The sequence below is a fragment of the Geotrypetes seraphini genome, chromosome 1 (genome assembly GCF_902459505.1).
Source record: "Geotrypetes seraphini chromosome 1, aGeoSer1.1, whole genome shotgun sequence".
Lineage (NCBI taxonomy): Eukaryota > Metazoa > Chordata > Amphibia > Gymnophiona > Dermophiidae > Geotrypetes > Geotrypetes seraphini.
The window spans coordinates 77,765,101-77,787,996 of NC_047084.1; the positions used below are offsets into that span (position 1 = coordinate 77,765,101).

Genomic DNA, 22,896 nt, shown 5'->3' on the forward strand with positions numbered 1-22,896 from the left:
TATAAGAAAAAATAGGTGAAATTTTGGTTTGGCTGTTTTGTATCATTTGTTCAATATTTTAATAATAATAATAACAGTTTATATACCGCAGGACCGTCAAGTTCTATGCGGTTTACAATGGTTAAAAGATGTTACAAATTAAGTAGAATTAACAAAGTTAGAAGCTAGTTATTAGCGCTAGAGATCAGTTATTGTGGAGTAGGATTGTACAGGTTAGTTGCCTAAATACTTCAGGAACAGATATGTTTTTAGGTGTTTCCTAAATTCCCCATAAGTAGTAGGCGGGAACAATTGTTCCAGATCTTTGCCCCATAATGCCGCTTGATGTGAGAGAAGATGTTGATGGTGTTTTTTAAATTTACATCCTTTGACCGGTGGGAAAACAAAATTCGAGTGCGAGCTTCTCTTACGTCTGTTTGAGAAAAAGAAGAGGTCAGTTATATATGTAGGAGCTAAACCAAATAGTGCCTTAAAGCAAAAGCATCCAAACTTAAACTTCATGCGTGCCTCCATCGGTAGCCAATGCAGAAGTCGGTAGGAAGGTGTTACATGATCGAACTCCTTCAACCCAAAAATTAGCTTGATTGCCGCATTTTGCACCAGTTGTGAACGTGGGAAATTGCCAGGTAGGCGATATTGCAGTAATCTAGTTGACTCAGTATAAGGGATTGTACTAGGATTCTAAATGATGAAACAATCGAGCAAGAAGACGCATGAAGCTTTACTACATTTAAGAAACTCCTGCTTTTGTATTGTGAAATTTTGAAGTACATTATTGCAGAATGTGAATCGTGGTGCAGTGGTATTTGGCACTGGGAGGTGAATATACCAGGACATAGAAGGGACAGGAGAGAAGGGAATGGGTGTAAAATTTTGGCCTATGGCTTAGACTACGATCTTGTAACCACTATCTTGGGGTCAGAAAACTTTTTAACAGCATTTCTGTGCCAAGACAGGGAGCCAACCTTGAAGTAACTGAACTGGGAACTGTAAAAGACCATTCCCAAACTATCTAATGTAACTCCTGGGACAAAACAAAGAGCCAACAATGACCTACCTGTAATTGTAACTATGTATCAATAACTATGACCTAAATAGTAATAGTTGTACTGATCTATCTGTACTAGCAACCCTATTGAATGTCCATGTCAAACTATCCATTGTAACTGACTTATAATGTAATTTGACCTTGAACTGAATAGGTAAAGGAGGAATAGAAAATCTGATTAACATAACATATTATAATGTACTAGTCTTTAAGCCCGTTACATTAACGGGTGCTAGAATAGATGTGTCTGCCTGTCTTTCTTTGTCTCTCTCTCTCAGTGGCCACTGTCTTTCTTTCTTTCGTGTCTCTCCTTGACCACTGTCTGTGTGTCTTTCTGTCTCTCTCTCTCTCTCTCCTTGGCACTCTGTGCTCACTGTGTGAGCTAGTCCAGCACTAATCGCTTCTAGCTCCCATCTTTTGATTTTGAGCATCGGCCTGATGGTGAGTAGGGGCAGCTGAGTTGCTTTGACTTACCTCAGACAAGAGTCTAAAATCTCTGTATAACCTTTGGTCACCCCTAATAAGTCTTTCCGTAAGAAGCATGTAAACCCACTAAGATGACTTTCCAACGTTGCATCAGACCTAATTTATTTTCTTAACTTTGTCAATAAATGTTATCTTGAATACATATACTGTATAATTATATATGATCAAAGGTAATGAAACAAGACTTGCATGACCGAGTAAATATAATGTCTTGTGGTTGTAAATGTTGTTCAAGTGAAATTTAATCGTAGCTTTTTGCAGCTAGTACTTAGAGCAGATGTTTTAAAACTTGGGCCCATGGATGGGTTCAGGGGTTCTGTGAACTGGGTTTAAATATTCCTTCTTAGTTTTGAAAATGCTTAGAAATGACATGCAAGTTTTCATGTGTAATCGTGTCATACTTCCAACTTTTAATTCAAACCAAATGGCAGCCTTCTCATTTAATTTTGCTCAAAATTTAGATTTCAAAGTTTCAACTTTTTATTTGCACAGTGGTTTTCTCCCCCTCCCCCCACCTCAGGAAGTGGCCATTTTTGCATGAAAAAAAGAGCAAGAAAGTCCTTTTAATGATTTTGTTCTGTCTATTTGAAGGAAATATTTGCTTTCAGGCAAAATAACTTGTGACTTGAGGCGACATGAGGAATTATAGACCAGTGAGCCTAACATCATGCCATGCAAAATGTTAGACATTTTTTTAGAATAAAATTGATCGGCATATACTAGACATGAATTAGTGGAACAAAACCAACATACGAGATTTGCCAAGGGCAATCTTGCCTCACTAGTCTACTACATTTCTTTGAATAGGTGAATAAATGTGGATAAATATGGGTTGGTTGACATTGTTTATCTGGATTTTATTGATTACATCTCCTTTTCAGGAATATGGCATTCAGCAGCCTATGAGGAGTCCTAGTATCTGTTAATGGTTTCCCCCCCCTAAAAAAAAAGTCTGAATGTGTCCACATCTCCAAAAAGCAAAGAGAAGGGTCTTGTTAATTTGGTTATATTTCAAACAGGAAGGCATGGCAGTACATCCTACCTATATAGGCTTGAAGTTGAGAAATATGCTTGATGCACAATATGATATTGGCATTCTTGCAACTTGGCACCAGAGTCCATCCATGGATTTTTAGAGTTAATTCACAGAAATCCATTCCTTTCCACTTTTATAGCCTGTTTCTACTTTTTTTTTTTATGGGAAGGTTGACCATAGCTTCCCTTTTGATTATTAAAATATTCCTTGATATGAGTAAAGCTTAAAAATTGTTAATGGCAGAGTAGTCGTGGAGGGGCATAATCAAAAGATATGTCTAAGTCTGTTTTGGGCCCAAGTCACTAGTCACCCAAAGTCGGACATAGAAAAAGTCCATTTTCAAAAAATAAGTCCAAAATATTTTATTTTTCAAAAATCGTCTTAACTGTACGTCCAGCCGTCTGATCGTCCAGACCGCTAAGTCGTCTATCTTTATACCCCATTTTCGTCCAAAAATTTGTCCAAGCCTAGAAAAAGAACTATTGGACATGGGCGGGGTCAGCAAAGTGATAGACTGGACACCCAAACATTGCACCAGAGTAGTGGGGTACCTTACAGGGCACTGCTGTGAACTTCACAAAAATGGTGCCACATACACATCTCACTACAACAACCTTATAGGTCATGGTGAGCCCCCCCAAAACACCCCCCAGAACCTACTAGACCCACCTGTCTACTACCCCAATAGCCCTTCTGGCTGTAGGTGCCACTTATATGGTAGTACATAAGCGTTTTGGGGGTGCACATGTTTCATCAAGCATGCAGTGGTTAAAGTGGCTTATGGACCTGGGTCCTCCTCTCCATTGTTCACTAGCCCATCCACCAGACCACTTAAGCTGCCTCTGTGCAGCTCTACTAGGCTTTCCTATGCCAGGCTGCCAGGTTCTGATGTTCTGGAGGTAGATATGTGACGTTTGCGAATTATGTGGCAGTGTGTGTATGTGGGGGGGGGGGGGGTCAGTGATCACTGGGGGAGTGTATAGGGGTCTGTACTGCAGTGGTTATCTGGTCACTTTGGATAACTTCTTGTGACTTAGACCTGGTTTTAGATGGCCTAAGTCACAACTTCCAAGTGTTGTTAAACTTTCGGTTATACATGTAGTACGACTAAGTCTAGGATGGCCCATGTCTCGCCCAAATCCCACCCTCACTATTCCTCCTAAAACGCCCCGTTTAGCTCTGGGCATACTGCAGCACTATGAAGGCCTAAGTCATTTTTAGATATGTCTAAAACCCGGTTTAATTATTGGCACTTGGATGACTTGTCTCATTGATCGTCTAAGTACCAATTTAGGCCGGTTTTTAGGCATATTTCCGTTTCGATTATGAGCCCTTTAGTTTTTTTCCCTCTAGTCTATACTTAGGAAAAATTTCTTCAATAAAGGCTTGATGACGCCTCCTAAAATGTAAAAAATAATCAATTGCAACATTGCTTTTCTTATTACTTGCCACAATCGATGTACCCAGAAGCTGAAGTTAAGACCCAAAGTGGTGAACTGAATTAGAAACTGGTTGATGGACAGATGCCTGAGGGTGGTGATTAATGGAATTCGCTCGGAGGAAGGAAAGGTGAGTAGTGGAGTGCCACAAGGATCGGTATTGGGGCCGATTCTGTTCAATATATTATGAGCAATGTTGCTGAAGGATTAGAACGTGAGCTTTGCCTTTTTGTGGATGATATCAAGATTTGTAACAGAGTGGACACCCCGGAGGGAGTAGAAAACATGAAAAAGGATCTACAAAAATTAGAGAAATGATCCATTTGGCAACTAAAATTCAATGCCACGTGCATTTGGGGAGTAGAAATCTGAGGGAACTGTATATGCTGATAGGAAACTGATGTGCACGGATGTGGAAAAGGACCTTTGTGTAATGTCTCTGAGGATCTGAAGGCAATGGAACATTGTACAAGGCAGTGGCTGTAGCCAGTATGATGCTGGGTTGTATAGAAAGAGGCATAACTAGCAGAAGAGGTGGTATTGCCCACCCTGGAGTACTGTGTTCAGTTTTGGAGGCCGTATCTGGCTAAGGATGTAAAAAGACTTGAAGTGGTCCAGAGAAAAGCAACAAAAATGGTATGGGGCTTGTGCCAAAAGACGTACAAGAAGAGATTGGAAGATCTGAATGTGTATAGTGGAGAGGAGGGGCAGGGGAGATGTGATACAGACTTTTAAATACTTGAAAGGTATTAATATAGAAACAAATCTTTTCCAGAGAAAGGAAAATGGTAAAACTAGAGAAGAGTAATGTTGGGAAATTCTTTTTCATGGAGAGTGTGGTAGATGACTGGAATGCCCTTCCGAGGGAGGTGGTGGAGAAGAAAATGGTGACAAAATTCAGAAAAGCATTGGTTGAACACAGAGGATCTCTAATTAGAAAAAGAATGTTATAAAGCAAACTAAGGCCGGTACTGGGCAATTGTGCATGGTCTGTGTCCCGTATATGGTGAGAAGATGAGCTGGGGAGGGCTTTGATAGAAGCTTTAGTGACAGGGTAGTTAGGATAGGCTGGAATGAGCTTCAATGGCAACTCTAGCATTAGGAACCTAGACAGGACCGAGCAGACTTCTATGGTCTATTGCCCAGAAATACTAAAGAAAAGACAATTTAACCACGAATATACTGGTGTAATGTGTGACTACTGAGCAGACTGGATGGACCTTTCAGGGCTTTATCTGCTGTCATTTACTATGTATGTTACTATGTTCATGAGTCTGATTTACATAATGGCTTATAAGAAATTATTTTCTAGTTCAATGTGTCTAGTGGTCCTAAACACTATGGTTTTGTATCTGAACCTGCAAGTCACTTGTAGAATGCAGTCTTATCTTTTGAACTCCGCCTCTTTCCCAGGCTTGTGTGGATAAAGCATGCTCACTCTTTGAGGTACGTTAACCTAATTTTATGCTTTCAGTAAACCTTAGTTATTGGTAACTAGGTCTCATTTCATAGAACAAGACCATTGCTTAAATAGCACGAGTTAAGTGGTAAAACTTGAATTACTAGTAAAAGTCCACATGTCCTTAAGGGTTAGTAATGAGGAATTCCTTGTCGTGTAGCAGCAAATTAATCAAGAGGCAAGTAGATTGTGTCCTTCTACCAGCAGGTGAAGATAGAGAGAATACTGGTTTAGTAGAGAGCATCAAGCTGAGCTCTTATCACATATCTCCTCGGGCGGATGGACAGACTCTCTTTCCTTTTCTGCGTAGCATGGCCTGTGAGAGGTGGCTCCTCTTTTTGATTTTGCTAATTCAGTTGTGCGAGGGGATTAGGCTTCCTGGGTGCCTACTGTAGGGTATAGCTGGTGGTGCTAGTTCCTGCCTCTACCCTACCCGGTGACCCTCATCTAGGAATTATCCTGCACTACTTGCTCCCTCACAAAAAAAAAAAAGTGAAATGAAAACCCAGAGAGAGTCTGCATGGAGGAGTTGAGTGCTGCATGTTTCAGCTGAGGCAGGCATATTTTCAGCAGCAAACTGTAAGTACAGTCCATTGCTGTCTATGGGGAAAATCAGGGGGGAGGGTTCCTTTAATTGCATTTTGGGAGGCTTCTGGGGCTAGGATTTGGCTCCCATACCTCCCCCCCCCCAAAAAAAAAACCAACCCAAAAACAACCAAACCCTCTTCTTAAACTTTTTTGAACCTTTTTTATTTAGTCTCCCTGGGCCATGTTTTGGCGCAAAAACGCTGCTGCAGTGGCTATCTTAGATTTCCAAATTTAAGTTTAAAAGCCTCTATATGCCTCTTAAACTCCCCGATTATGGTTAAAATCGGTATAGATGAACTCCTTAGGCTGTTTTGCCCCAATTAATGCCAGATCGCCACTGGATGGCTGGCTGAAGAGCATCTGTGTTCACATGCCATGGAGATGGTGAATCTTGGTAGCACTTCTTTCTGCATATTGTTCTTTGTTCTACCATACTGAGGACTGCTTTACTACATTCCGTTTGTCTCTGGATTCATCTGCTGCTGATGACAAGGAAGAAAAATTTGTTTCATATCTGATTATTTTCTTTCCTTTAGTCACAGCCGATGAATCCAGGGTACTGCCCTTTATATTCCTTGCTGTCCTTTCTGTCTCTCCTTTTACGCACAAGATTTGGTCTGCGTAGAGTGAACTTGGATGTAGGATGTGTAGAGTAGTGGTGTGAGAAGTGAGTTCTGTGCCAATTAGGCCTGTTTGGTTGAACCTACTGCTTTGTTACATATAATACTGGCTTACCTGTCAGCATGTGACAGAGAACACCACTCTGAGCTCTATCTCCACCTGCTGGTGGGTGGACACATCCCACTTGTCTCTGGATTTGTCTGCAGTGACTAAAGAAAAGAAAATTATCCCAGGACAAGCAGGCAGGTATTCTCACTAGTGGGTGATGTCATCAGACAGAGCCCCGGTACGGACGTCTCACAAGCACGTGTTGCTTGTAGAAACTTAAAGTTTCTAGATGCCCGCACCGCGCATGCGCCGGTGCCTTCCTACCCGGAGATCCGGGCGTGTCTCCTCAGTTCTTTCTTTTCCGCGGAGCTGAGAAGTTCAACTTCATCATGCGCTAGCTGAATTCAGTTAAATTTGCCTTCCTTGTCCGCGTTTTCGCTTTCTTTTAATAACAGTTCTTTTATTTTCGTAAAAAAAAAAAAAAAAAAAGAAGATTATTTCCTCCGGCGGGTCGAACGGGCCGGCCACGTGGCTCAGGCCCACTGGCTTCGACCTCGCGGCGGAGATTTTCCGGCCTATGTCCCGGCCAATCACCGGGTTTAAAAAGTGCAGCAAGTGCCAACGCGCGATTTCACTCACGGACCCTCACTGGCGCTGTTTGCAGTGTTTGGGCCCTGACCACATTCCGAAATCGTGCAGGCCTTGCTCTACCCTTACGGCACGCTCATTCAAGCGGCGTTGCCTATTGTGGGAATCGATGTTCAAGATGGACGCAGCTAAGGATCCCTCAGCCTCCACTTCATCCGATACCTCCCCGGATCGGGCAAAACCGGCATCGACCCCTCCTGCATCGAGCGTGGTGAAACCGGCATCGCTCGCCCCTGACACCATCCACGAGCTCGACGTCGGTGCCTGCCCCGGTCTCCTCGGTTCAGGTACCTCTTCCTTCCACAGTGCCACCAATGGTCATCAAAGTGCCGAAAGCTACTAAGCAGAAGCACTCGGCCTCGAAGGAGCGCGATGTCCGTGCAGGAGGACCCCCTTTCGGTGCGGATCCCTCCTTATCGGCTTCGCTACGGTCCGTGCTGGAAGCTCAATTCGTTGAGCTCATGCAGACCATCGGACCCGGGCTCATCGCTGCCATACAGGGTGACCTCCCGGTACCGATTCAAAGGGGCGGTCCGCCCCCTCCCCCTCCCCCACACCGTTCGACCTCGACAACCGACGAGGACGAACGGGGGAGGGCGGCGATGCCCACTGCGGCAAGCCTCGCTTACCGATATGCCGCCACTTAGAACCCATTACGCCTCCGCGCCAACATGGGACCAGACCTCCGATCGATACTCGAAGCCCTGGGCATAGTCAGGAAGAGTTCTTCCGTACTCCTTACCAGACTTGGGTAGCATCGCAAGAACCCGCATCGCAAACCCAGTTACGATCCACCGCTTCCAGCCCTATCCACTTGGGGGCCTCGGGAGACCATGCGATGCACAGACGTTCCTGATCCCCGTCCCAGCCACCGAGACGGGCACCGATCGAGACACTCATCCTGGCACTCCTCACGCCATTCGGAGGTGTCACCGCAGAAAAAACTGCAACGTAGGGGATACTCCTCATCAGAGGTGTCCCCTCCGAGGGGCCCGGAGTACGAGGAGACACCGGTGCCCGATTCTCCTTGTCACTCCCCGATGTCCACGGACCTGGAGGCCTCATCCTCCTCCAGCCCGTCCCACAGACCGACAGCTGGCGGAACAATTGTCCTTCTCATCATTCCTCCGACAAATGGCGGATGATCTGGATGTGACCCTTGACACGGGCTCCAGATACTCCAAAGAGTATCTGGACACCATGCATTTACCTAACCCTCCAACTGAGTCGCTTCGGCTCCCCTTGCATAAATTACTGGACCAGACCTTCATGCAGTGCTTCGAAACGCCGTACTCCATACCGGCGATCCCCAGCAAACTCGAATGCTCGATACCGCATCGTGCACCATAAAGGGTTCGAGGGCCCTCAACTCTCCCACCAATCCCTACTGGTCGAGTCCTCCCTTAAACGCTCTCACCCCTCCCAGGTCTACGGCCTCTGTACCGCCGGGCCGAGAGGGGAGAACGATGGACAAATTTGGTAGAAAATTCTACCAAAACTCCATGATGGCGTCACGGGTGCTAAACTACAACTTCTTTTTCTCTTCCTATCTGGAGTTCTTCTTGCTGGTACTCCGCAAGTTCACTCCGTTCATAGACAACCAAGCTCGATTCGAGTTCGAGGAAGTGGTAGCCTCCCTCTCCCAATTACGCCTCCAGCTGATGCAATCCTCCTTCGATGCATTCGAACTCTTGGCACGCGCCGCCGCAAGCGCGGTAGCCTATGCGTCGCCTGGCATGGCTCCGTACTATCGATATGGATCCCAACCTACAGGACAGACTCGCCAACGTACCATGCGCTGGAGCTGACCTGTTCGATGAGTCTATCGAAACTGTTACCAAGAAGCTGTCGGATCATGAAAAATCCTTTCAATCCATCCTACGGCCCAAACCCAAACCTCAACAGTCCCGACCTTCCAGGCCACCCCTGATTTACCAGCGGCGTTACATGCCCAGACAAACGCCTGCTGCGAGACAGCCTGCGAAGAGACAACCTCCCCAGAAGTCTCAGCAAAAACTTCAGCCACCGGCTGTACCTAAGGCTCCCCAGCCCTTTTGACGCCCCTCCCGGGAGCATAACCTCGGCCTCTCCCATAGGGGGCCGCCTCCATCTTTTTTACCACCGATGGGAGGCCATAACCACGGACCTATGGGTCCTCTCCATCATAAGAGAAGGATACTCTCTTCAATTCCACCGGGTCCCCCCGGACCATCCTCCAAGAGAGTATCCTTCAAGCTCGACGCAGACCGCCCTTCTTCTTCAGGAAGTCCAAACCTTACTTCAGCTTCAGGCTGTCGAGCCGGTCCCGTCAGACCAATTGAACCGAGGGTTTTACTCCCGGTACTTCCTCGTCCCGAAGAAAACGGGCGACCTGCGACCCATTTTAGACCTTCGGGTCCTCAACAAGTTCCTGGTCAAAGAGAAGTTTCGCATGTTGACTCTGGCTTCTCTATACCCCCTCCTCGAGCAGAACGACTGGTTATGCTCCCTGGATCTCAAGGAGGCCTACACTCACATCCCCATTCACCCGGCCTCCCGAAAGTTCCTCAGATTTCGGGTGGGAAATCTGCACCTACAGTATCGAGTGCTACCATTCGGCCTATCTTCGTCCCCCAGAGTCTTCACAAAGTGCCTGGTGGTAGTGGCCGCAGCACTCCGGGACAGGGGTCTACAGGTGTTTCCATACCTCGACGACTGGCTCATCAAGGCCCCGTCAGCCCCAGAGGTCACTTCGGCGGCCTTGGCTACAACCTACTTCCTCCAGAATTTGGGCTTCGAGATCAACTTCTCCAAGTCTCATCTACAACCCACCCAGTCCCTCCCCTTCATCGGAGCGGTCCTGGACACCACCCGACTCCGAGCATTCCTGCCCCGGCAACGCATGGAGTCTCTTCTTCATCTCTGCCAGTCGGTGGCTACTCGCCAAACCCTACCGGCGAGACAACTGATGGTGCTCCTGGGCCATATGGCCTCCACAGTACACGTGACACCCTTTGCCAGACTCCACCTCAGGATCCCCCAGTGGACCCTGGCATCACAGTGGAATCAGACATCCGATCCACTATCCAAACGCATCGTAGTTACACCTGCTCTTCGGCAGTCTCTACTTTGGTGGATGACCTCTTCGAATCTATCCAGAGGTTTGCTGATGCACTCTCCCCCCCATCAGAAAGTTCTCACAACCGACTCGTCGAATTACGCATGGGGGGCCCACCTGGAGGGTCTCCGCACCCAAGGATTCTGGACCAGTGCGGAAAGACTACATCAAATCAATCTATTGGAACTCAGAGCCATCTTCAATGCGCTCCAAGCTTTCCAACATCTACTCCACGACATGGTAATCCTCATTCGCACAGACAATCAGGCCGCCATGTATTATATCAACAAGCAAGGAGGCACGGGCTCGGCCCTCCTTTGCCAGGAAGCTCTACGAGTCTGGGACTGGGCGGTACGCCACAACGCCCTACTCAGAGCAGTATACATCCAGGGGGAGAACAACGTCTTAGCAGACAAACTAAGCCGTCTGCTACAACCGCACGAATGGACTCTCCATTCCAACCCCCTTCACCAAATCTTCACGCAATGGGGGACGCCTCAGATAGACCTCTTCGCGGCTCCCCACAACGCCAAACTGCCTCAGTTTTGCTCCAGGATCTACACTCCTCATCGCCTCGAGGCAGATGCCTTTTCTACTGAACTGGGGGAAACGATTTCTATATGCGTTCCCACCATTCCCGCTGATCCAGAAGACTCTGGTCAAGCTGAAACTCGAACGGGCCACCATGATTCTAATAGCTCCTCGGTGGCCCAGACAACCTTGGTTCTCCCTCCTACTTCAACTCAGCAGCAGGGAACCAGTACCACTTCCAGTGTTTCCTTCACTACTTACTCAACATCAAGGATCACTACTTCATCCCAACCTGCAGTCTCTCCACCTGACAGCTTGGTTCCTCTCAACGTAACCCCTCACCAATTCTCACAAGAAGTGAGGGAGGTCTTGGAAGCTTCCAGGAAGCCTGCCACTCGACAATGCTACTCCCAGAAATGGACCAGATTCTCCTCATGGTGCGTTTCTAAGTCAAAGGAACCTCAACGAGCTTCCTTATCCTCCGTGCTGGACTATCTCCTACACCTATCTCAATCTGGGCTCAAGTCCACATCCATACGAGTCCACCTGAGCGCTATTGCGGCGTTCCACCAGCCTCTACAAGGGAAACCCCTCTCGGCCCATCCGGTGGTCGCCAGATTTATGAAAGGACTCTTCCATGTTAACCCTCCTCTCAAACCACCCCCAGTAGTTTGGGACCTCAAATGTAGTCCTTTCCCACCTCATGAAGCCCCCGTTTGAACCACTCAACAGGGCCCCTCTGAAGTATCTCACCTGGAAAGTGCTTTTCCTTGTAGCCCTTACGTCCGCTCGCAGAGTCAGCGAACTCCAGGCATTGATGGCGGACCCACCATTCACAGTATTCCACCATGACAAGGTGGTCCTCCGCACTCACCCGAAATTCCTGCCTAAGGTGGTCTCCGAATTTCATCTCAACCAATCCATTGTACTTCCAGTATTCTTCCCTAAGCCTCATTCTCACCACGGAGAATCGGCCCTTCACACTCTAGACTGTAAACGTGCCTTGGCTTTCTACCTGGATCGCACCAAGCCACACAGAACCACTCCTCAACTTTTTGTCTCCTTCGATCCCTAACAAGTTGGGAAGACCCGTATCAAAACGCACCATCTCTAATTGGATGGCGGCTTGTATCTCTTTCTGCTATGCCCAGGCTGGATTATCACTTCCTTGTAAGGTCACAGCCCATAAGGTCAGAGCAATGGCAGCCTCAGTAGCATTCCTCAGATCAACACCAATCGAGGAAATTTGCAAGGCTGCCACCTGGTCCTCGGTTCACACATTCACCTCACATTATTGTCTGGATACCCTCTCCAGACGGGAGGGACAGTTTGGCCAAACAGTATTGAAAAATTTATTCTCTTAAGTCGCCAACTCCCCCTCCATCCCACTGAGGTTAGCTTGGAGGTCACCCACTAGTGAGAATACCTGCCTGCTTGTCCTGGGATAAAGCAATGTTACTTACCGTAACAGTTGTTATCCAGGGACAGCAGGCAGCTATTCTCACGTCCCACCCACCTCCCCTGGGTTGGCTTCTCAGGCTAGCTACCTGAACTGAGGAGACACGCCCGGATCTCCGGGTAGGAAGGCACCGGCGCATGCGCGGTGCGGGCATCTAGAAACTTTAAGTTTCTACAAGCAACACGTGCTTGTGAGACGTCCGTACCGGGGCTCTGTCTGATGACATCACCCACTAGTGAGAATAGCTGCCTGCTGTCCCTGGATAACAACTGTTACGGTAAGTAACATTGCTTTTTGTCTTGTGTAATTACTGATTGTGCATCAATAAAACATGATTTACATTTAAAAAATATATCCAAATGTATACTATACCACTCGTTTGCCATTTGTCTAGTTCAGGGGTAGGCAATTCCGGTCCTCAAGAGCTGGAACCAGGTCAGGTTTTCAGGATATCCACAATAAATATGCATGAGATAGATTTACATCTCAAGGAGGCAGTGCATGCAAATCCATCTCATACATATTCATTGTGGATATCCTGAAAACCTGACCTGGCTCTGGCTCTCGAGGACCGGAATTGCCTACCCCTGGTCTAGTGGACACCCAATTCTCTATGGTTAATTGAGCTCTTAGAGGAGATGGAGGAAAGAAAGCAGACAGCTGGCTCACGTAATTACATTACATTAGTGATTTCTATTCTGCCGTTACCTTACGGTTCAAGGCGGATTACACAAGAATTTGTCATGATGTTATGAAATACATTCGGTGGATTACAAGAGAATTGTCAAGATACAGTGGAACCTTGGTTTACGAGCATAATTCGTTCCAGAAGCATGCTCGTAAACCAAATTGCTCGTATATCAAAGCAAGTTTCCCCATAGGAAGTAAGGGAAACTGCTTTGATTGGTTCCACCTCCTCCCCACCCCCCGAGGCTACTGGCGCTGCTCCATTCCCCCCCCCCCCTTGAGGAATCCGACGCTGTTCCAAACCCCTCCCTGCGATCTGGCTTCCCCCCCTGCGAACCGGCATCCTCCCCCCACTCGCGTTGCCCCCCCCTCCACCGTGATCCTACTCCCCCCCCCTGAGCATGTCAATGACACTTCCTTTACCCGACTTGGCAACAGTGCCGGTGCCCGAAGATCCTCCCTCTTCTGGCGCGGCCTGGGCGGGGCGGTGCGTCGGAGATCCTCCCTCTTCTGGGCTGGGCTGGACTGGCTTTGAGCATTTGCGCATGCTCAAAGCCAGTCCAGCCCAGCCCAGAAGAGGGAGGATCTCCGACGCACCGCCCAGCCCAGGCTGCGCCAGAAGAGGGAGGATCTTCAGGCACCAGCACTGGTGCCAAGACGGGGTAAAGTTAGTGTCATTGACATGCTCGGGGGGGGGAAAGTAGGATCGCGGTGGAGGGGGGGGGCAACGCGAGCGGGGGGGATGCCGGATCGCGGAGGGGGGCGCTTGTACAGCGAAGCAAGCTCGGTTTACGAGGCACCAAGTTTGCAAATGTTTTGCTCGTCTTGCAAAACACTCGCAAACCGAGGTACCACTGTACTAGTAAATGTCTGAGTTCTTTGAATATTTTTGATTTGCTATGTAGATGGTGTTTTGGGTGAAGTTTGGGGAGGTCTTGTTCTGTTATAAAGGTTTAATGTACTTTTTGAAGAGTAGGGTTTTTGTTTCTTTTTTGAAGGTTTTGTAGTCTGTGGTCGAGGATAGCAGATTTGTGAGTTGTCTCCAGTTTTGCTGCTCTGGTGGCTAGTAGGTTGTCGTATATTCTTCTTTGTTTGACATTTTTGGTAGGTGTTTTTTGGTACTTGTTAGTGTTGCATGCTACCATGTGGGAAATCTGCGTCTGATTCCTAGATAAATTTTTGTGCTGCGGGTTCAAGATTCACAAGACCTGGTGGAGGTCGTTGTGCAAGAGTCATTCAGTTGTGATGTCTGTTGGCTGGATTTAGTGCCCATAACTGCGGTTGCAGAAGGAACCCTGGTGCATGGAGTGCTGGTTTGAAAACTTGCTGTAATGACAGAGCTGGAGAATGTTCATGGTAACCAAAACATTAACTTCATTTAGACCAGGGGTGTCAAAGTCCCTCCTCGAGGTCCGCAATCCAGTCGGGTTTTCAGGATTTAAGAACATAAGAACATAAGTAGTCGCCTCCCCCGGGGCAGACCAGAGGTCCATCCTGCCCAGCGGTCCGCTCACGCGGCGGCCCATCAGGCATATTGCCTGAGCAGCAGTCCCTGACTAATTTTATACCTACCTCTACATTTATCTCTAAACCTTCCACTGCTCTTATCTGTACCCCTCAATCCCTTTGTCCTCCAGGAACCTATCCAGGTCTTCCTTGAAACCCTGTACTGTGCTATTTCCTATCACGGCTTCCGGAAGGGTGTTCCATGTGTCCACCACCCTCTGTGTGAAAAAAAATTTCCTTGCGTTTGTTCTAAACCTGTCCCCCTTCAATTTCATCGAGTGTCCCCTTGTTCTTGTGGTTTCTTTCAAATTGAAAAATCTGTCCTTGTCAACCTTTTCGATGCCCCTCAGGATCTTGAAGGTCTCTATCATATCTCCTCTGAGTCTCCGCTTCTCCAGGGAGAACAGCCCCAGCCTTTTTAGTCTGTCAGTGTATGTAAGGTTTTCCATACCCTTAATCAGTTTAGTTGCTCTTCTCTGGACTCCCTCAAGCATTGCCATGTCCTTTTTGAGGTACGGTGACCAGTACTGTACACAGTATTCCAGATGGGGGCGCACCATAGCCCGGTACAGTGGCAGGATGACTTCCTTCGTTCTGGTCGAGATATCCTTCTTAATGATACCTAGCATTTGGTTTGCTTTCCTTGAGGCTGTGGCGCACTGTGCTGACGCCTTCAATGTCGTGTCTACCATCACTCCCAGGTCTCTTTCCAGCTTACTGACCCCTAGCATTGTTCCCCCCATTTTGTAAGTGAACATCGGGTTCCTTCTCCCTATATGCATGACCTTGCATTTCCCCACGTTGAAGCTCATTTGCCACTTTTTCGCCCATTCTTCCAGTGTCGTAAGATCCCTTTGGAGATCCTCGCAATCTACTGTGGTTTCAACCCTGCTGAATAGTTTGGTATCGTCTGCGAATTTGATGACCTCACATTTTGTTCCCGCCTCCAGGTCGTCGATGAATATGTTAAACAGGAGCGGTTCCAGCACTGACCCTTGAGGAACCCCGCTCGTGACCCCTTGCCAGTCCGAGTAGTGGCCCTTTACACCAACCTTCTGCTTCCTGTCTGACAGCCAGTTTTTGATCCATCGGTGGACCTCCCCTCGCACCCCATGATTCCATAGTTTCCTGAGCAATCGCTCATGTGGTACCTTATCGAAGGCTTTCTGGAAGTCTAGGTAAATTATGTCTATGGGTTCACCTTTGTCCACCTGGCTATTTACCCTCTCAAAGAAGTATAACAAGTTTGTGAGGCACGACCTACCCTTGCAGAACCCATGCTGGCTCGACCTTAGCTGTCCATTTTTTTCGATATGATCACAGATGCCGTCCTTAATCAGTGCCTCCATCATCTTTCCCGGGACCGATGTGAGGCTCACCGGCCTGTAGTTTCCCGGGTCGCCCCTTGAACCCTTCTTGAAGATGGGCGTATTCTTGAAGATCTCATGCATATTCATTTCTCCAATGAATATGCATGAGATCTATTAGCATATAATGAAAACAGCGTATGCAAATAGATCTCATGCATATTCTTTGGAGAAATCCTGAAAACCCGACTGGATTGCGGCCCTCAAGGAGGGACTTTGACACCCTTGATTTAGACTTTGAGGGCCCAAAGTGTGTTGACTGTACCTTGAGCAGGGCTGGGATTGTCATTTGTTCATAACAATTCAAAGCACATATTTTTATTTTGCTTTTTCCTTGACTTCTAGGCAGAGGTTTGCTTCACTAGTAACAAGTGTGTCCCTACTCCCAACTTTAAATATGTTAAGATTGTGAGCCCACCACGTGTAGATAGAGAAAATGCTTGAGTACCTGATTGTAAACCGCTTAGACAATTAATAGGTGGTATATAAATAACTGAAATAAATACAATCCTTACTTCGGCATTGAAGGACATGTTTAAACTGGACTGAGTTTGCTTTGTTTTTCCTTAGCTTGCTTCGAGCTAGCTTAAGTGCTTCGAGGATGCTGTAGTACAGTGGTCTCAAACCCGTGGCCCAGGGGCCACATGCGGCCCACCAGATACTATTTTGAGGCCCTCAGTATGTTTATCATAATCACAAAAGTAAAATAAAACAGTTTCTTGATCATATGTCTCTTTAGTTATAAATTACAATATTATTATTAAGACTTAGCCAAAAGGAAAGATTTATAAACTATAGAGTCTTACCTCATGTAAAATTTTCATTTCTTTAATAAGACATTAACAGTTTTTGTGAGGCCCTCCAAGTACCTACAAATCTAAAATGTGGCCTTGCAAAGGGTTTGAGTTGGAGACCATTGCTGTAGTAGTAGCAGTTATGTGGGGGGGTGAGAGAAACTTCAAGTTGTTCCTTTTTTTTTTTTACAAGTGTGTAAAAACCAACATGTTGGAATCCATGATAAGTCTGTTAAACATAAACTCATCTGCAGTTATATTGCTTTTGTATTTTAACGATTTTGAATAATTCAGATCAAAGAATTTTAACAGAAACATTATGATAAAGGCTGTTTTTATACTGTTAGTCATATATTCTTCCCTGGCATTAAATTTATTTTGTTCCTTTTTTAAAAAAATACAGTACGGCTTTATTTCTACCTTGACAGTTTCCTAAATCTTGATTTTTGCATCAGGTGACCTGAAATATTTTCTGGATACAGAAGGCATCTCAACGGCAAATGCCTTCAGATCCTTTTCCATTTAGCAGGGGTAATTTAAGTGGCCCTCTTCCCTGCTCAGTAGCCAAGTCTACTAGCCTCATAATTTGGCCATATCTTACTACTGCAGCTCCATCTTGGTACCGTGCCAAAGGGCCAGGTCTGCAGTTAAACACATCTTCCCTCCTTTCTTGACAAAGTAATAAGGTTGCCATGGTAGCTCAATGGAATATGTTGTATAGATTTTTAATGTAAGGCATGGAGGGAATGGTAAGAGGTAACCGAGGCTCAAATCTTGGGGGAAAGTCACATAACCTGCTATTGCCTCGGACACAAAAATAGATTGTAAGCCCTCTGCAAATAAGGCAATGATTTGATTTACATGAATTGATTCAGGTACCTAAGCATTTTGTTCTGGCTGCCTCACTCTCTTATCTAATGTACCTGGGCCATGGGGGGGATTAAATGACTTGGCCAGGGTCGCAACCTCGGGGTACTTATTTTTTTTTAAGTTCAATGTATTTATTGTTTTATATAAGCATACGTTATAACTTGATAAAATCATCCAAAGTGATAACGAGCAGAACAGTCAAAAACATTCAGATGACAGTCTAAACCAAGAATAATAATTTACAAAGGTCTGATGAAAGTCTATGCAATGATTCCACAGTACTATATATATAAACAGATCAGTCAAACACGAGACATCAGTTCACAATAGGTGGTTAGTGGTTTCCATGTATCATCATGGGCATGAACACCACCATGTTTTTCAGCAAAACATCTTTCATAGCGCATGATCAAACAAACATTATGCCACCACAAAGCGTGAGATAGATTATCAACACTTTTCCAGTTGGTTAAAATAAGCTTTAAGGCTATCAAAATAAAACATTTCAATAGTTTGGCAGAAGGACCATCAATAACAGATTTCAAACCATATCTACCATAGATAACGATGGCCAAGGTTAATCTCTCTCTTATGCCAACAATCTCAGAAATGGTCTTCCAGATCTGTAACTAAAATGTTTGGATAGGAGGACAATTGAATATCATATGGTCTAAAGTACCTATGTCTGATTTACAGCAACAATTAATTTCTGATTTAGGCAATTTGGCCAGTTTATAAGGAGTCCAATAGGCCCAGTGGAGCAGGAAGAAGATGGACTGTGTGATTGTTGATGAATGAATAGTAGAGAAAGATTCCAGCCATATCTTGGTCCATATCTTGGGCTCTATTCAAATTCCAGTATCATGAGCCCATACATTGCAAAGGCCTAATGGCGAATCAAATTCAAGAGTCAGAATCATTGTGTACCAAGTAGCAGCATGTCCCTTATTTTTGAGCGTCATCAGATCATATATTCTCAGTAAAGAGGGTTTAGTTTGTTTGAGAGAGCCAACATCATATCCTGCTTTGATTGCATGGCACAATTGTAACCATCTAAAGTGATGATTAGTTGGCAAGTTGTAGTTACGACACAATGATTCAAAAGAAATCCAGGAGCTGTCATGATACAGGTGATTAATAAAGCATATACCCGAGAGTTTCCATGTTAACCAGTTTATAGGTTTACCCTGAATTTGTTATTTTAGGATTATTCCAGATATAAACATGAGACGTATCATTCCATCGTGTCTTCAGTAATTTGTCAATATCCTTGAGTGCTAGTTTAGTAGAATTAATTGATTTGCATTGTACTACAGAGGTGGGATCTGTGAATGTAGAGCCGATAAGATCGTTTGTACCAACACTATTATCCTCTAGTATGACTCAAGGAGGGGTATTCATGCTGTTGGGTTTAGGAAGCTAATGTATACTCTAGCGCAATAATAAGGCAGTGTGGTATTCAAAGAAACTCAGGAATCTGACACCTCCATCAAGTTTATCCTTTTTTTAATTTCTGTAAGCTGATGCGAGGTGTAGAGTTATTCCATAAGAATTTAGTCAGCAATGTTTCAATTGTTTTGTAAGTATATCTCTTTAAATAGACAGGCAGCATGCTCAGAATGTAGTTAACAACTGGTGTTATTTTTATTGTCTCAAGTCTACCCCACCACAACAATCGAAGAGGAGACCATCTGGTAGTGAGATTGGTGACAATAGTAATAAGATGTGCCGTATTGATATTTATAGTTTCTTCAATCATCGGCGCGAAGTAAACACCCAGATACTTAATTTTTCTACCTGTCCATTGTAAGTCAATCTGTTTCACTGTGTCGCAAGCCTCAGGTGCATTCAAGGACATTACTTCTGTTTTGGTTAGATTCAGTTTGTAACCAGAGACAGTTGAATACGAATCAATGGTGCGAAGTATAGGGAGGATAGAATCAACAGATATATACAAGAATACATCGTCTGCATATGCAGATACTTTTATTTCTTTGTCTTCACAGCACATACCTCTGATACAAGTGTTAACTCAAAAGGCTATGAGTAATGGTTCTAAAGCCAGATTGAACAGTATAGGCGATATGGGACACCTCTGCCGGGTTCCTCTTGATGGAGAAAATTGAGTGGAGAATAATCCATTGATGTTTATCTTTGTGCTAGGTGATGTATATAATACTTGATCATCGTAATGAAATTTTGATGAAATCCAAACCACTGAAGGACATGGAATAGAAAAGGCCATTCTATCCTGTCAAAGACTTTCTCTTCATCCAAGCTCATAGCGACGAAGGGAACATCCGAGGTACCAGCCCGGGTGATTATGTTGACGAATGTGTGAGTGTTGTCACTAGAAAATCTATTCGGCATAAAGCCATTTTGTTCCATTTTGATGATTTTGGGAAATACTAGTTGTAGCCTGGAAGCCAACAATTTGGTGAATATTTTAGCATCTATGTGTATCATAGATAAGGGTCTATAATTCTGAATTTTTAGCAGATCTTTATTTGGCTTTGGTAACACAATTATGGTTGCTTCAGTAAATGAACCTGAAACTTCACCAGTTGTTATAAGGTAGTTGAAAAATTCAAGTAGATGTGGTATCAGGTGTTTGTGAAAGGTGGAGTAAAACTCAACTGTCAATCCATCGGGACCAGGAGTTTTAGATTTAGCCATGGAATTAATCACAGCTAATAATTCTGTAAAAGTTATAGCTTGGGTTAGCTTAAATATTATCTGTGTCATCCACTATATCATGTGGTAATTGTGATAGGAATCCATGTATATTACAATTGAGATCCAAGTCAGAAGAATATAGTTGTTTGTATTAAGTCTGAAAACTTGTTAAAATTTCTTGGTGGTCTGTCAGGATATTATTGTTCTCTGTTTGGATTGCCATTATATTTGTCTTATCTACTAAGATAATTGACTAAACAATGACCAATTCTTGTTAGAATTGGTATAATATTTGGCATGTTGGGAAAAAATCTGTTTAGCAGCTACTCCTGCTCAGTGTGATGTTATAAGAATAGCGCAAGGCTTGTAATTTGCATAATTTATCCATATTAGATGGGATCGAGCTGTGTTCTTTTTCTAACGTTTTGATTTCAGATTCCAGAGAGTTCAGTCATGGTGGCTTTTTTTGGGGGGGGATGCTGTGAATGAAATGATGATCCCCCCTCATGAATGCTTTGAAAGCGTCCCAGATGATGGGCCATTTAGTGTCTGAGGAGGAATTATAAGTAAAGTAGTCAGAAATTGCTTTAATGACCTAAGATTTGAAGTCATCATCCTGAAGAAGCGAGTTGTTGAATCTCCATTGACAGAGTGGTATAGGTTTACCCGGAGCATTGAGATTAAGCTGTACTAGGGCATGATCTGACACGCTGATTTCTTTTATATCTGAAGAATGAATAAATCGAACCAAAGATTGGCTAATCATAAAATAATCAATTCTCGAATATGAATTGTGAGGCAAAGAGTAGAAGGTGAAGTCAGTATCATCTAAATGAGTAATACTCCAGGCATCCACGAGCTTGAATTGTGATATGATATCCTGCAGTGAGAACCAGTTTTGGATTTTTTATAAATCAAGGATGATTTTCTATCTTTGCTCGGGTCTTGTATAACATTAAAGTCACCACCAATAATACAATGGCAGTCTCTGTATTTATTAAGATGATCAGCTATTTCTACATAAAAATTAGCATCATCTACGTTAGGACCATAGATGTTCAGTAACATTAATTTATTGCCAGCTATTTCTAATAGTGCTTGAATCCAGCGCCCACGTGAGTCAATAAGTTGTGATATTATAGTGATGTCAGGTCTTTTCCTTATGAACATCATGACTCCATTTTTTTTGTCTAATGCTGGGGAATAAAGTACAGGAAAGGACCAAGGGAAAGACCATTTCCTAGCTTCTGTTTCAGTTAGATGGGTTTCCTGTAAGAAAATGATGTCTGCATTGTATTTAGATATGTAATTAGATATTTTTTTTCTTTTAATCGGGTTATTTAAACCTTTTACATTAAGTGTTAAGCATTGAAGAGGCATAGGGGAACAATCAGTGATATTTGAACAAGAGTAGCATATAGGATGAATACAGCAAACTGCAGAAGCATGCACAGCGGATATTATATAAAATTAGTAAATAGACTGTCATCTGGTAAAAAAGAACTAACAAGAACAATAACTCATTATGCATGGTAGGAAGTTAACCAAAGGTTAGTTAGCACGTGGAGAGTGCAAAAACATGGCTGCACAGCGCAAGTGAACAAAGAACATGATATCAGCATAATCTCATAATAAGTGATGGCACTATATCAGATTATAATAGATACATTAAATGTTTAATAGTAATTTGCGTTCATCAGGTCATAGAGAAAAGTAAGCAACAAAAGGCAGATGGAATACTTATCAGGTGTTATCGATGCTGCTTGGTGCTAATTTTTCCAGATAGTCAGCAAGTTCATCCGGTCTGGTGAAGTCTTTGGTGCAGTTATTGTAGATGATCCTGAGCTTGGCCGGATAGATCATCCCAAATTTCACTCCGAGTTGTTTTAACTTGGGGCGATATTCCAGTAGTTGTTTACGGGACTTGGCTGTTTGCTTGCAGAGATCCGGAACAAACATAAGTATATGTCCTTCAGATTTGATTGGAGCTTGTAGTCGAGCTTGCTGCATTATTTCGAGCACTTGATTGTAGCGAAGAAGCTTTACAATCACTGACCTTGGGTATTTGCTATGTTTTCTGGGTTGCTGAGCAGGGATGCGATGTGCTCGTTCAATTTCGAAAGCATGTTTAAATTCCAGCGCTAAGATTTTAGGCAGCGTAGCTTCAAGAAATTTAATCATCTCCCGCCCCTCCTGCGCTTCCGGTAAACCGAGGATCCTGAAATTGCTTCTATGGGAACGGTTATTAGAATCCTCCAATTCATTTTCGAGTTGCGCAATTTTAACATGGCGCTGCAGTGTTTTGATGTTCTCCGAATTCACCGTAGTTTTTGTTTCTACAGAATCCATGCGAGTGTTTTAAGTCGGCGATTTCCGATTTAAATGTTGAAATCTCAGCCAGAATTTCGTCTGTTACAGATTTGTTTTCAGCCATGAGGGAGCGGAGGGCACATATTTCTTCTAGCAGGGAGGCCGCAGTGTCATCGTCGACCTTTGATGGTGTTTTAGAGGGGGAAACCGGCTCCAAACTGCGGTG

At 44.6% G+C, this 22,896-nt stretch overlaps 1 protein-coding gene across 7 annotated transcripts in view; it reads left to right on the forward strand.

Moving 5' to 3' along the window:
* ATP8B1 (ATPase phospholipid transporting 8B1) overlaps window positions 1-22,896 on the forward strand; it is a 281,690-nt gene that overhangs the window by 115,072 nt on the left and 143,722 nt on the right. For 2 of the 7 annotated variants that reach the window (XM_033933784.1, XM_033933768.1), the window contains exon 2: window positions 19,848-20,021. The exons of 4 other annotated variants lie outside the window; for them this stretch is intronic. The gene's annotated coding sequence lies outside the window, so the exon portion shown is untranslated. The remainder of the gene's footprint in view (window positions 1-19,847; window positions 20,022-22,896) is intronic. One more of the 7 variants, XM_033933776.1, reaches the window with a different exon arrangement.